Source organism: Sphaerodactylus townsendi, linkage group LG05, assembly GCF_021028975.2.
Source record: "Sphaerodactylus townsendi isolate TG3544 linkage group LG05, MPM_Stown_v2.3, whole genome shotgun sequence".
Lineage (NCBI taxonomy): Eukaryota > Metazoa > Chordata > Lepidosauria > Squamata > Sphaerodactylidae > Sphaerodactylus > Sphaerodactylus townsendi.
The window spans coordinates 65,107,804-65,120,470 of record NC_059429.1 but is presented as its reverse complement, the minus strand read 5'-3'; positions in this window follow the sequence as shown (position 1 = coordinate 65,120,470).

Genomic DNA, 12,667 nt, shown 5'->3' with positions numbered 1-12,667 from the left:
GATCCTGTAGTTTGAGATGGTAAACAAACAACAGACATGCCTCCATGTGAAGGCGCATTGGCCAGCCATGTTGGCTCCAGGGTCACCTGCATGGAGGTGTGTGAATGGCCCAGGGCTGCTCCAAGCTCATGTACCCTGGCTGCACCCCACGTTTATTGGCCCATGCAGAAAGGGCCAAAGTGTGGTATGTATGTTTCTGTCCAAAGACACCCAGAATATTTAGAGGAAAAGAACCTTCATTCCTGTGACGTAGAATAAAATGCACCTCTAATAGCATACATGTTGTGTCATCTACCAAGTCAAACTTCCTGTTATTCTGTTAAAGCCTTTTTTAATGACACAATACGTTGCCACAGGGTGTAATCACTGGGTCACAAGTTATGGAGGTCTGATAATGCCAGATATACTTCACCTGGTTTAATTTTTTAAAATGTAGCAGAGATACCATCTGTTTGGCTGCATTCAGACATCACAAACAAAAATGTACCTGGTTTATTGTTGGGCTCACAACCTGCTTCAACCTCCTCTTACATGCTGCCCTAATAAGACAGGACTGTGGTTAGGAATCCCTGTGAATAGGAAAGAAACACACCTCAATGTGTTAAGTCATGTGTATTCAGATATCACGACTAATAGGAGTTAGTTGAAGACTTCCATCTTCAATCTTAGTGAGCCATGGGAGGGGGAGGAGGGCAAAGCATGTTTTTCTAACAATAAACAACGGACACATATAAGCAACCAGTCTCAAACAAATTCCTATTGTTTGTGGCATCTGAATAGGTCCTTTTTTGAATAATGGTCTAAGTGTTAGAGTTTGTCAAGGGACATGATGAATCCTCCCAGGAGAGTAAAATCAACTGGTTGCAATAGTTGATATGGTTACAAGTGATTATGATAGAAACTGCTGATTTTATACAAAAATCATCTTCATGCATAATTCCATACTCAGGAAAAACAAGCTCACATAAAATTGGCAGATGAATCTTAAAGAAGGGTTTTGTCTTTTTGGCTTATCATATTGCTTGAGGACAAAGGGGAAATTCTGCCTAGTGGAAGATCTGATTGGTGTGATGCATGTGATTATAGGTCATATTCACCATTACATTAATTGCTTTGTTGGGGACATTTTGAATAATGATGGATTCTGTTTCAGTTGAGAAGATTTGGATGCTGTTTGTTGTGGTTTTCCTGGGCTGTGTGTCTATTGTCACCATACAATAATTCCACACTGTGCTATGGAGAGAAACACATCTTACCATGACATTCCTCTGAAGATGCCAGTCACAAATGAAGGTGAAATGTTAGGAGAAAAACTACCAGACTATGGCCACACGGCCCTAAAACCCCACAACAGCCAGTTGATTCTAGCTGTGAAAGCCTTCAACAGTATACTGGATGGTACTTTTAAATGTCCTTCCAGGCTTACAATTTTATGATTTTTTTAAAATGTTCATGGTAATGGCACTGAAAGATTGTGTAAAAACCCATCTTCCAACTCACTGAATGAATGCATACACAGGTGCAGCCATGTCAATGAAAAGAACATTGTACACAGAAGCACAATATCTCTTTCCATATATCCTGCAATGTTTGGGGCCTTCTTATATTTCAGCACTCATAATTACAGGAATAATAATACTATTAAACCACTGATGTGTGAATATATTCTTACTATTTCCTAAATGGTGCTAAATCTCCAAACCCATGGCACCTCAATGTTATTTTAATGTCAACATTTTGTTATAGATTGAAAAGCACTTCTGGGTGGATGCTCAGCCACTTTATTGCCCATGCTTCACTGACCAGCCTGACCTCACTGAAGCAGCTGGCCTGTGTGAGCAGCAGCCCAACAGAAAGCTGATCATGTGCTCTCAGCACCTTTGCGTTGAGGCTCTGCTTGCTGCTCTGTTTCATGCCTCTGGGCCACTATAGGTCAGGTCATTGCAATGGAAAATCAGGAATGATTTATGTCAGTTTCCAAAGCCTACTAACTGCGGTGGCTTGTCAGTTTGCCACTTGTGTATATAGAGGACGCCAAGCTTATAAGCAGTCGTCAGTAAGGATCAGAATCCCACACTGTCATATAAGCAAGCACTGGAAGTAGAAGGGGAAAAATCCATTTTTATCATCTTTTATTCACCAAGATTGTTACAGTATGCCTCTCTGCATCATGAACTATCATGGCCATGAGCTACTCCACATGTCAATATTTTAGGAATGCAACTAGGTTGAAGAAATGTGGACATTTCCACAAGAGTCCATTTCCATAGAACACTTATTGTATCAGTCCTTGATTCATTATAAAACATATGAGGATTGAAGTTAAGGATATGAGTTTGCTTTTACTAATTAATATTGGTGTTGAACAAGTCTTAATTTGCATCATAATTCACATTACTCCAGAACTTGGGTTCAGAGCCACGGTTCAGGACACATTAAAGTAAAATAAAAGAGAATGTCTATGGAATGAAGCACAGTCTACTTGGATGATTGCTTAATTCATTCACAGTTTTAATATTTTTGTATGTTGCATTCTATATAGAAAGATAGTTAAGTTTTAATAAGTACTTAATAAGTTTTAATAAGTAGGGAACTCTTCCCAATATAATTTATTTTTGTTTATGTTTTAATAGATTTCAGGAGGTAAAAAACTATCTTGTTTGTACAATTGCTGAAAATAACATTTCTTATATTTTTCATCTCATAAATAGTTGAGACATAAACTGTAGGTGAAGACAAATAATAAAGTAGTCTGGGAAGGAAATACAGATAATGAGATAGTCTGGGAAGGAAATACAGATAACACTGTAAGTCTCATACTCAATGAGGTAAACTGGATTATCTCTGTAAGAATTAGATTCTTTCCTACGTAAGAAGAAGAAGAAGAGTTGGATTTCTATCCCCCCTTTCTCGCCTGTAAGAAGACTCAAAGTGGCTGACAATCTCCCCCCCCCCCCTCACAACAAGATAGGTAGGGCTGAGAATGCTCAGAAGAACTGTGACTAGCCCAAGGTCATTCAGCTGGCATGTGTTGGAGTGCACAGGCTAATTTGAATTCCCCTAGCATAATAATATCATACATTAGTGATAACAGTATGTCAAATGTGGAACCACAATGTGTGGTTTTTATGATTCACCAACTTCACACAGTAAGGAAGAAAGCTGGCCTATCATTTGGGGAAAGAATCTGTGAGGTACTGGGAAAAATGACCAGGAGCAGACAGCAGCAGGGTGTAAGAGCAAAGAAGAGAGAACAGCTAATCTTGAGTTTTTGAAATTTAAAATCTAGATCAGCGATTCCCAACCAGGGTTCCGTGGTACCCTGGGGTGCTGTGAGCATGTCCCAGGGGTACCGCGGCAATGTTACCAGCCCCCCTCACTTTTGTGGTGTCTCCCGCTGGCGCCAGCAAGGACATGGAGCTGGCCCAGGAGAGATATGAAGAGTGAGGTCAAGGGTACCGTGATGTCGAAAAGGTTGGGAAACACTGATCTAGATCTACATATCAAAAACACAAGCTTGTGACGTAATAGTCTGTTTCCCTGCTCTTCTTTACTAAAATGAGTTTAATGTACCCCACGACTTGAAACCAATATGCTCTACTATACCAGAAGCTGCTAATGATAGTTGGGCTGTGGCTCAGTGGTAGAACATGTGTTTTGCAAGGGGACCCAGATTTAATCCCTCTGTCTCCAATTAAACGGTCTCAGGCAGCAAGTGTTGGGAAATTCCTTTTCGGCATGTGGCCTTGGAGGATCGCTGCTGGTCACCGTGGACCATACTGAACTAGATTGACTTATGATCTGACTTGGCGTAAGGCAGATCAGAGGTGTAGCGTCAACGGGGCCAGGTGGGACGCAATGCCCCGGGTGCGTGGCATGGTGGGGGCATGGCCAGGGTGTTCCGGGGGTGTGGTGGGGCGTTCCGGGGCAGGTTGGGGCAGACGGCGTCACAGTAGGGGCGCAGGGTGTGCGCGCTCCCCGGGCGGAGTTGCCCCTTGCTCTGCCCCTGAGGCAGATTCATATGGTCCAAACAACTGCTACATGATGTTGAGTTGTAGTGGAGAAACACAGTGGTGTAATGATGTCAGAGGAGACCATTTCTCTGACAGATGTCCTGACTTATTCCACAACACTAGCTCTGCAGCTTTGCTAAAACATGTACTTGCTGTAAGTTGCATTGACAGAACTAATCCTACTTGAACACCATATAAACAACCACTTTAAATGTTTATACTAAATAAAAACTTCAGTTTATGACCGCAAAATGTCCTTCCAAGTTGTGTCTATAGCTCACAAAGTTTCAACCCCTCCTACATATGCAGAAGGTCCATCTGCTACCCACTATATCTACCTTCATGATTATTATAGGGAGAATGCCATACATCCAACTCTGAGCAATCTGAAGACTTTTGATCCACTTTTTACTTTCACAAAATTTTTAAATGATTACCGGTATGTCTCCATCACTGAGAGGCTGGGGCTCTTCTTGCATTCTCTGACTCCTCAAAACCCTACCTATTGTAACACTTTGACTTTTCTGTGTTGGCAGACGGAATATTATTATGCTTTTTATTCGGTGTTACCAGAGTCACTGACTAGTTGCCATTTGTAAAAACATTCAAAATAGCACTTGACCCATTACATCAAATTCACATCGATTGTACGTGTGGCAAATAAAGTTCAAATTATTCTGCAATTTGGATTCTTCTGTAGAAAGTTGAGCTACAGGTTAAATGAAACAAGATAAGATATGGTCATAAAATCAGCACTCTTTTCTATCTTCTCTCTTATTTATGTTTGTCTGATTTTTAACCTGACCTTCCAAAGTAGTACCAAATGCAAAAAATAATCGGATATCTAATTTTGCTCAAGACGCAAATATGGGAATTCTCTCTGTGTGTGTGTGTGTGTGTGTGTGTGTTTGATTTATCATTGCCTTACTCACTGACTGCTCCTTGCTTTTATTTTCTGCATTTCAGCGAGATTCCAAATGCAGAAAAATAGAACTATGCCATATTAGCAAATTTTCTGATTGTCTAGCACTGTATTGCATGCAAAATGTCTTCTACATAGAAACACTAGAAGGTGAACACAATGTCAAAGCCAGGTGGATTGTGTATACATTTTTGAGGGATACATGCTGGGTGTGGACAGAAGAAAAGTGTTTCCTAAACATTGCACACAGGGGATTAGCTCTGTAAAATGCAGAAAATGAATTCACCTGTTCAGACCTGCTTGCCCACTCCCAAGACAGGTGTTTTAATCTGTAAGGAATGTTATGGATCTCACCATATAAGATACGATATTACATGAACTCATTACTACTATTCATATTATAAACCATGAAGCTAAAAGATAATAAATCAAAAAGCATGGTTCACACATACCAATTTTACGTTAGGTACAAATAGTAGTATCTTACAGTCTCTTTCAGCGCAAGGACATTTCTACCAGTGTAAGGGAGGGAGATTTTTTATGGATTCCCCCCACGAAAACCCCTCATCACTCACAGAGCTGTTACCTGAAAAGTATGGAAAGCTTTGGGGGACCCAACAGAAGGGAAGAGGCAGGAAATTTATGGGGTTTTTTTTTGTGTGGAATTCTACGTGTGAATTAAAGAATCCAAGCATAACAATTTAGATTCTCAGGATTCCCAAATGAGTGTCATACACCAGATTCTGTACAGCAATAACATGGACTTGCAGAGAATGTAAACCCTAAAAATGTCATCTAACATGGTTCATCAACAATTACATACTAATATGACCTTCTGTTCCATTTAATTCTAGGACCTGGGGGACAGGGAGAATTATGGAAATATAAAGATAATGGTGGAATTTTAAATTTAATCAACTTAATTTGACCAGTTCATTAACAATACTGGTCCATAGCTTTAAACCCTGGGAAGCCAGGCTTTATTTATGAGAACTGCTTTATTTTTCAAGAGCCTTTAGAGCTCTTGAAGTCATAAAATGGCAGGTTGGTGGATGGAAGTAGTCACAAAATGGCAGCTTGCACAAAAATTACAATGTTTCAGAGAAGGTCTGCAGTCCTCCTGGGGATACTTTTACTCTGCTGCTCTCCTAAAGCATAACACTCCTTCTGGAAGTGTACCTTGCCATATTGGAGGGGAAATGTACAGGTTCTTCTTCTATGTTTTTCAGAAGAGGCTAATAGCAGCTTTGATGAAGGGGGAAAGAGTTAACGGCTCACTCTTTCCCCATACATTTGCATGTCTCCAAGATGATGAATATTACTTCTTCCATCATACTAACACTTCCATGATGGCATGTGCCTCCTGGACAAGGCTGTTTTTTACTAACAGAAGTTGGAGTTAAATATTGTAGGAAGGAACATTCCTGCATGAAGTTCTAAGAAACACAAAAAGAAATTCCGACATGCTGGCTGCCTATTTGCCAGAAAAGGTTGAGGCAGTAATCAGTAAATAACCTTGACATTGAATGCTGGAGCCAAAAGACTTCACAGCATTACCAGAAATAACTCACCTGAGAGGAAATGTTGAAAGACATTTAAAAAACAAGGACTGAGCTTCTCATGCAGTACATGAGGTTTCTGATGGAGATGACTGTGCCCTAGCAATAAGGACTCGTGTTGTCATGGACTGCCTCTGAACACTGAGGCATGATTGGGTCAGTGAATTAGGGGATTGGTTTCTTTCCAAATTAGCCAATTTCAGGGTTGCAAATTTCAGATTGGGAAATTCCTGAAGATTTCTGGGCTGGAGCCTGGGGAGGGTGGGGTTTGGGCACGGGAGGGACCTCAGCCCCCTGGTAACATACTGTAAGAGTTCACCCTCCAAAGCAGTTATTTTATCCAGGGCAGCTGATCACTGCAGTCTGGAGATCAGCTGTAAATTCCAGGCGATCTCCAGGCCCCACCTGATTGCTGGCAGGTAAGGCAAATAGCCACAGTCTTCATACTGGGGTACAAAAGAAGGCAGGAAAAGGATCATGATAGTGAGAGGTAAAATAAATAAAGTGAAAGGTTTGTGTCTGTTTGTAAGGTAGACTGTGACATTGTTAATGCATTAGGAAATTACATTAGGACTCGGATCTACTGAAGGATTTCCATGGACAGAAGGGGAACAATTTCCACCAATGTTCCTGTCCTGCTACAGATTTTCAACTCCTCCATGCTGTTTGTGGGAATCCTCTATCTTCCAGAAACAGCATTTGAGGGCAGTTTGCACTGAGAGGTAGAGGAGAGAATCTTTACCCCACTGCTAGATAGTTCTTCTATCAGTGGAAATTTCCAATGGATAACAGCCATGGAGAGGAAAGTTTGAAAGAAAAGATAAGTTCAGTCTTCGACATGGTGAGTTTGAAACAGTAATAAGAAAGGCAGAAATATCAAACAGTTAATTGGAAATGTGAGATAACTGAACGTAAAGATAAGGCCAGAATTAGAGATGTTGAACTGGAGGAGATGTACAATTGGCACTAAAAGTGTGGAACCTGAGGAAGTCACCCAGCAACAGCTTACAATGAGACAATTGATGAGGACCATGGATAGATTCTTAGGCAATTGGTAATGGAGACACAAAAAGCAGAGAAAATAATTCCTGTTACGGAAACAGTGAATAAACAACTAGGTCAAGCGACAAACAGTGGACTACTGGTTCACAGAAGCTGGAGGTGTGGAATGAATCAAGCAGGAAAAACAAGGCAATCTATCAAAGGCAGCAGAGACATTCAGGGAAGACTTGGCAGTGAGGAGATCCTCAGTGATATTTGGTAAGATCATATCAGCAGAAGAACTGTGCTGTGCCCTCCACCTTCCAGAGAGAAGAGCCTGCCCTAGTCCATGGATTATGTCATCACTTACCAGGGGCCAGAAGGGACTGCCATCCACACACCCATCATTACCCTATGTCTAATGTTGAATCTGGCCTTGAATCTGAGAATCAATAGGCCAAGAGAATGAGGCCGAATTCAGCTAGAGGTCTTTTTTTTCCCTGCAGAACTGGGGGACTACCCTGGATTTGCAGGAACATGTGAAAATATGGAGGGGTTTTTTAATCTCCCCAAGAGAGGAATGTTGTCTGCGTAAACTCAGTGTCCCATTTAGGGTGGTTAGGGATAGGCAGAGAAGTAGTAGCTAGTGGCACCTGAGCTATGCAAGTGAAAGACAGAGGCAAAGATGATACTGTATGTGCCAGGCAGGTGTGGAGGAAGAGTGGTGAGAAGCACAGGCAGCCAGTGGCATTGCAGATGGGTGAGAGAAAGGAGGAGGAGGAAGGAGATGTAGACAGGCAGCCCATTGGTGGCATTTTTGCAGTTAAACAAGCAGGTACATAGGCTGACTGACAAGTGGGTGGTCTGGTGAAAAGCGTGGTACAAAAAGGATGGGATTTCATGCATTCCCCTGCATGAGTCTTGGTAGTCTCTGCTTGTTATATTTAATTCTCAACAGGACCTGAGATTGGGATGCATAAATTCATAGATTAGTGCTATGAACAGATAAGACATATACTTTTACAAACCTGAAAAAATACAGGTTTGTAGTAACTGAACTCTTAAAAATACATTGGGAGTTAAACTGTAATAATAGTAGAAGCAGCACCTGTAGCTCTGTAGCTTTAAGAAATTAATGTCCTCTGAGCAGGAGCAGAGTAAGGGGGAACCGTGCCCAGTACATGCTTGCACCCTGCACCCCAGCCGCAGCCCCAGCCCCACCCTGCAATGCCCCCGGAACATCCTGCTACGCTCCGGAACACCCCCGCCACACTCCCACAGGGATACGCACCCAGTGCATTGCCCCCCTCTCCCTTGGTGCTACACCACTGCCTCTGAGCATTGCCTATAGGCATTTTATCAGTCGCTAGGTCACCAAGACAATATTGCCATTTTATCAGTCGCTAGGTCACCAATTAAGCCTAGGTTTCTATTAATAAAAGGCAAGGGTGAGAATGCAGGACCATCCAGGTAACCTCTAATCCTCTCCCCGCTAATCTGAAGCGAGGACTCACTGAGGTCATGTTCAGCTACAATCATTGGATGACTCACTACCATGTGATTTGCATAACTGACCCAGGCACAGCAGTGACCACCTGATGAAGAACTTTTATGTAACAGCTAAAAGGAAACTGGGCAGTAGCTGGAAAGGGAGGTGGGGTCAGAGGGCTTTTTGAGAATGGGGAAATGCAGACTAATGTAGAAGCTCTCAACTTCTCCTACCTATGGTGACCTTATCTACACTACTAAGAACATAAGAACATAAGAACAAGCCAGCTCCACCCCCCCCCCCCCCCAACAGTGGACCCCCCCCCCCCCCCCCGCCCACCCCCCCCCCCACCCCCCCCCCCCCCCCCCCCCCCCCCCCCCCACCCCCCCCCCCCCCCACCCCCCCCCCCCCCCACCCCCCCCCCCCCCCACCCCCCCCCCCCCCCACCCCCCCCCCCCCCCACCCCCCCCCCCCCCCACCCCCCCCCCCCCCCACCCCCCCCCCCCCCCACCCCCCCCCCCCCCCACCCCCCCCCCCCCCCACCCCCCCCCCCCCCCACCCCCCCCCCCCCCCACCCCCCCCCCCCCCCACCCCCCCCCCCCCCCACCCCCCCCCCCCCCCACCCCCCCCCCCCCCCACCCCCCCCCCCCCCCACCCCCCCCCCCCCCCACCCCCCCCCCCCCCCACCCCCCCCCCCCCCCACCCCCCCCCCCCCCCACCCCCCCCCCCCCCCACCCCCCCCCCCCCCCACCCCCCCCCCCCCCCACCCCCCCCCCCCCCCACCCCCCCCCCCCCCCACCCCCCCCCCCCCCCACCCCCCCCCCCCCCCACCCCCCCCCCCCCCCACCCCCCCCCCCCCCCACCCCCCCCCCCCCCCACCCCCCCCCCCCCCCACCCCCCCCCCCCCCCACCCCCCCCCCCCCCCACCCCCCCCCCCCCCCACCCCCCCCCCCCCCCACCCCCCCCCCCCCCCACCCCCCCCCCCCCCCACCCCCCCCCCCCCCCACCCCCCCCCCCCCCCACCCCCCCCCCCCCCCACCCCCCCCCCCCCCCACCCCCCCCCCCCCCCACCCCCCCCCCCCCCCACCCCCCCCCCCCCCCACCCCCCCCCCCCCCCACCCCCCCCCCCCCCCACCCCCCCCCCCCCCCACCCCCCCCCCCCCCCACCCCCCCCCCCCCCCACCCCCCCCCCCCCCCACCCCCCCCCCCCCCCACCCCCCCCCCCCCCCACCCCCCCCCCCCCCCACCCCCCCCCCCCCCCACCCCCCCCCCCCCCCACCCCCCCCCCCCCCCACCCCCCCCCCCCCCCACCCCCCCCCCCCCCCACCCCCCCCCCCCCCCACCCCCCCCCCCCCCCACCCCCCCCCCCCCCCACCCCCCCCCCCCCCCACCCCCCCCCCCCCCCACCCCCCCCCCCCCCCACCCCCCCCCCCCCCCACCCCCCCCCCCCCCCACCCCCCCCCCCCCCCACCCCCCCCCCCCCCCACCCCCCCCCCCCCCCACCCCCCCCCCCCCCCACCCCCCCCCCCCCCCACCCCCCCCCCCCCCCACCCCCCCCCCCCCCCACCCCCCCCCCCCCCCACCCCCCCCCCCCCCCACCCCCCCCCCCCCCCACCCCCCCCCCCCCCCACCCCCCCCCCCCCCCACCCCCCCCCCCCCCCACCCCCCCCCCCCCCCACCCCCCCCCCCCCCCACCCCCCCCCCCCCCCACCCCCCCCCCCCCCCACCCCCCCCCCCCCCCACCCCCCCCCCCCCCCACCCCCCCCCCCCCCCACCCCCCCCCCCCCCCACCCCCCCCCCCCCCCACCCCCCCCCCCCCCCACCCCCCCCCCCCCCCACCCCCCCCCCCCCCCACCCCCCCCCCCCCCCACCCCCCCCCCCCCCCACCCCCCCCCCCCCCCACCCCCCCCCCCCCCCACCCCCCCCCCCCCCCACCCCCCCCCCCCCCCACCCCCCCCCCCCCCCACCCCCCCCCCCCCCCACCCCCCCCCCCCCCCACCCCCCCCCCCCCCCACCCCCCCCCCCCCCCACCCCCCCCCCCCCCCACCCCCCCCCCCCCCCACCCCCCCCCCCCCCCACCCCCCCCCCCCCCCACCCCCCCCCCCCCCCACCCCCCCCCCCCCCCACCCCCCCCCCCCCCCACCCCCCCCCCCCCCCACCCCCCCCCCCCCCCACCCCCCCCCCCCCCCACCCCCCCCCCCCCCCACCCCCCCCCCCCCCCACCCCCCCCCCCCCCCACCCCCCCCCCCCCCCACCCCCCCCCCCCCCCACCCCCCCCCCCCCCCACCCCCCCCCCCCCCCACCCCCCCCCCCCCCCACCCCCCCCCCCCCCCACCCCCCCCCCCCCCCACCCCCCCCCCCCCCCACCCCCCCCCCCCCCCACCCCCCCCCCCCCCCACCCCCCCCCCCCCCCACCCCCCCCCCCCCCCACCCCCCCCCCCCCCCACCCCCCCCCCCCCCCACCCCCCCCCCCCCCCACCCCCCCCCCCCCCCACCCCCCCCCCCCCCCACCCCCCCCCCCCCCCACCCCCCCCCCCCCCCACCCCCCCCCCCCCCCACCCCCCCCCCCCCCCACCCCCCCCCCCCCCCACCCCCCCCCCCCCCCACCCCCCCCCCCCCCCACCCCCCCCCCCCCCCACCCCCCCCCCCCCCCACCCCCCCCCCCCCCCACCCCCCCCCCCCCCCACCCCCCCCCCCCCCCACCCCCCCCCCCCCCCACCCCCCCCCCCCCCCACCCCCCCCCCCCCCCACCCCCCCCCCCCCCCACCCCCCCCCCCCCCCACCCCCCCCCCCCCCCACCCCCCCCCCCCCCCACCCCCCCCCCCCCCCACCCCCCCCCCCCCCCACCCCCCCCCCCCCCCACCCCCCCCCCCCCCCACCCCCCCCCCCCCCCACCCCCCCCCCCCCCCACCCCCCCCCCCCCCCACCCCCCCCCCCCCCCACCCCCCCCCCCCCCCACCCCCCCCCCCCCCCACCCCCCCCCCCCCCCACCCCCCCCCCCCCCCACCCCCCCCCCCCCCCACCCCCCCCCCCCCCCACCCCCCCCCCCCCCCACCCCCCCCCCCCCCCACCCCCCCCCCCCCCCACCCCCCCCCCCCCCCACCCCCCCCCCCCCCCACCCCCCCCCCCCCCCACCCCCCCCCCCCCCCACCCCCCCCCCCCCCCACCCCCCCCCCCCCCCACCCCCCCCCCCCCCCACCCCCCCCCCCCCCCACCCCCCCCCCCCCCCACCCCCCCCCCCCCCCACCCCCCCCCCCCCCCACCCCCCCCCCCCCCCACCCCCCCCCCCCCCCACCCCCCCCCCCCCCCACCCCCCCCCCCCCCCACCCCCCCCCCCCCCCACCCCCCCCCCCCCCCACCCCCCCCCCCCCCCACCCCCCCCCCCCCCCACCCCCCCCCCCCCCCACCCCCCCCCCCCCCCACCCCCCCCCCCCCCCACCCCCCCCCCCCCCCACCCCCCCCCCCCCCCACCCCCCCCCCCCCCCACCCCCCCCCCCCCCCACCCCCCCCCCCCCCCACCCCCCCCCCCCCCCACCCCCCCCCCCCCCCACCCCCCCCCCCCCCCACCCCCCCCCCCCCCCACCCCCCCCCCCCCCCACCCCCCCCCCCCCCCACCCCCCCCCCCCCCCACCCCCCCCCCCCCCCACCCCCCCCCCCCCCCACCCCCCCCCCCCCCCACCCCCCCCCCCCCCCACCCCCCCCC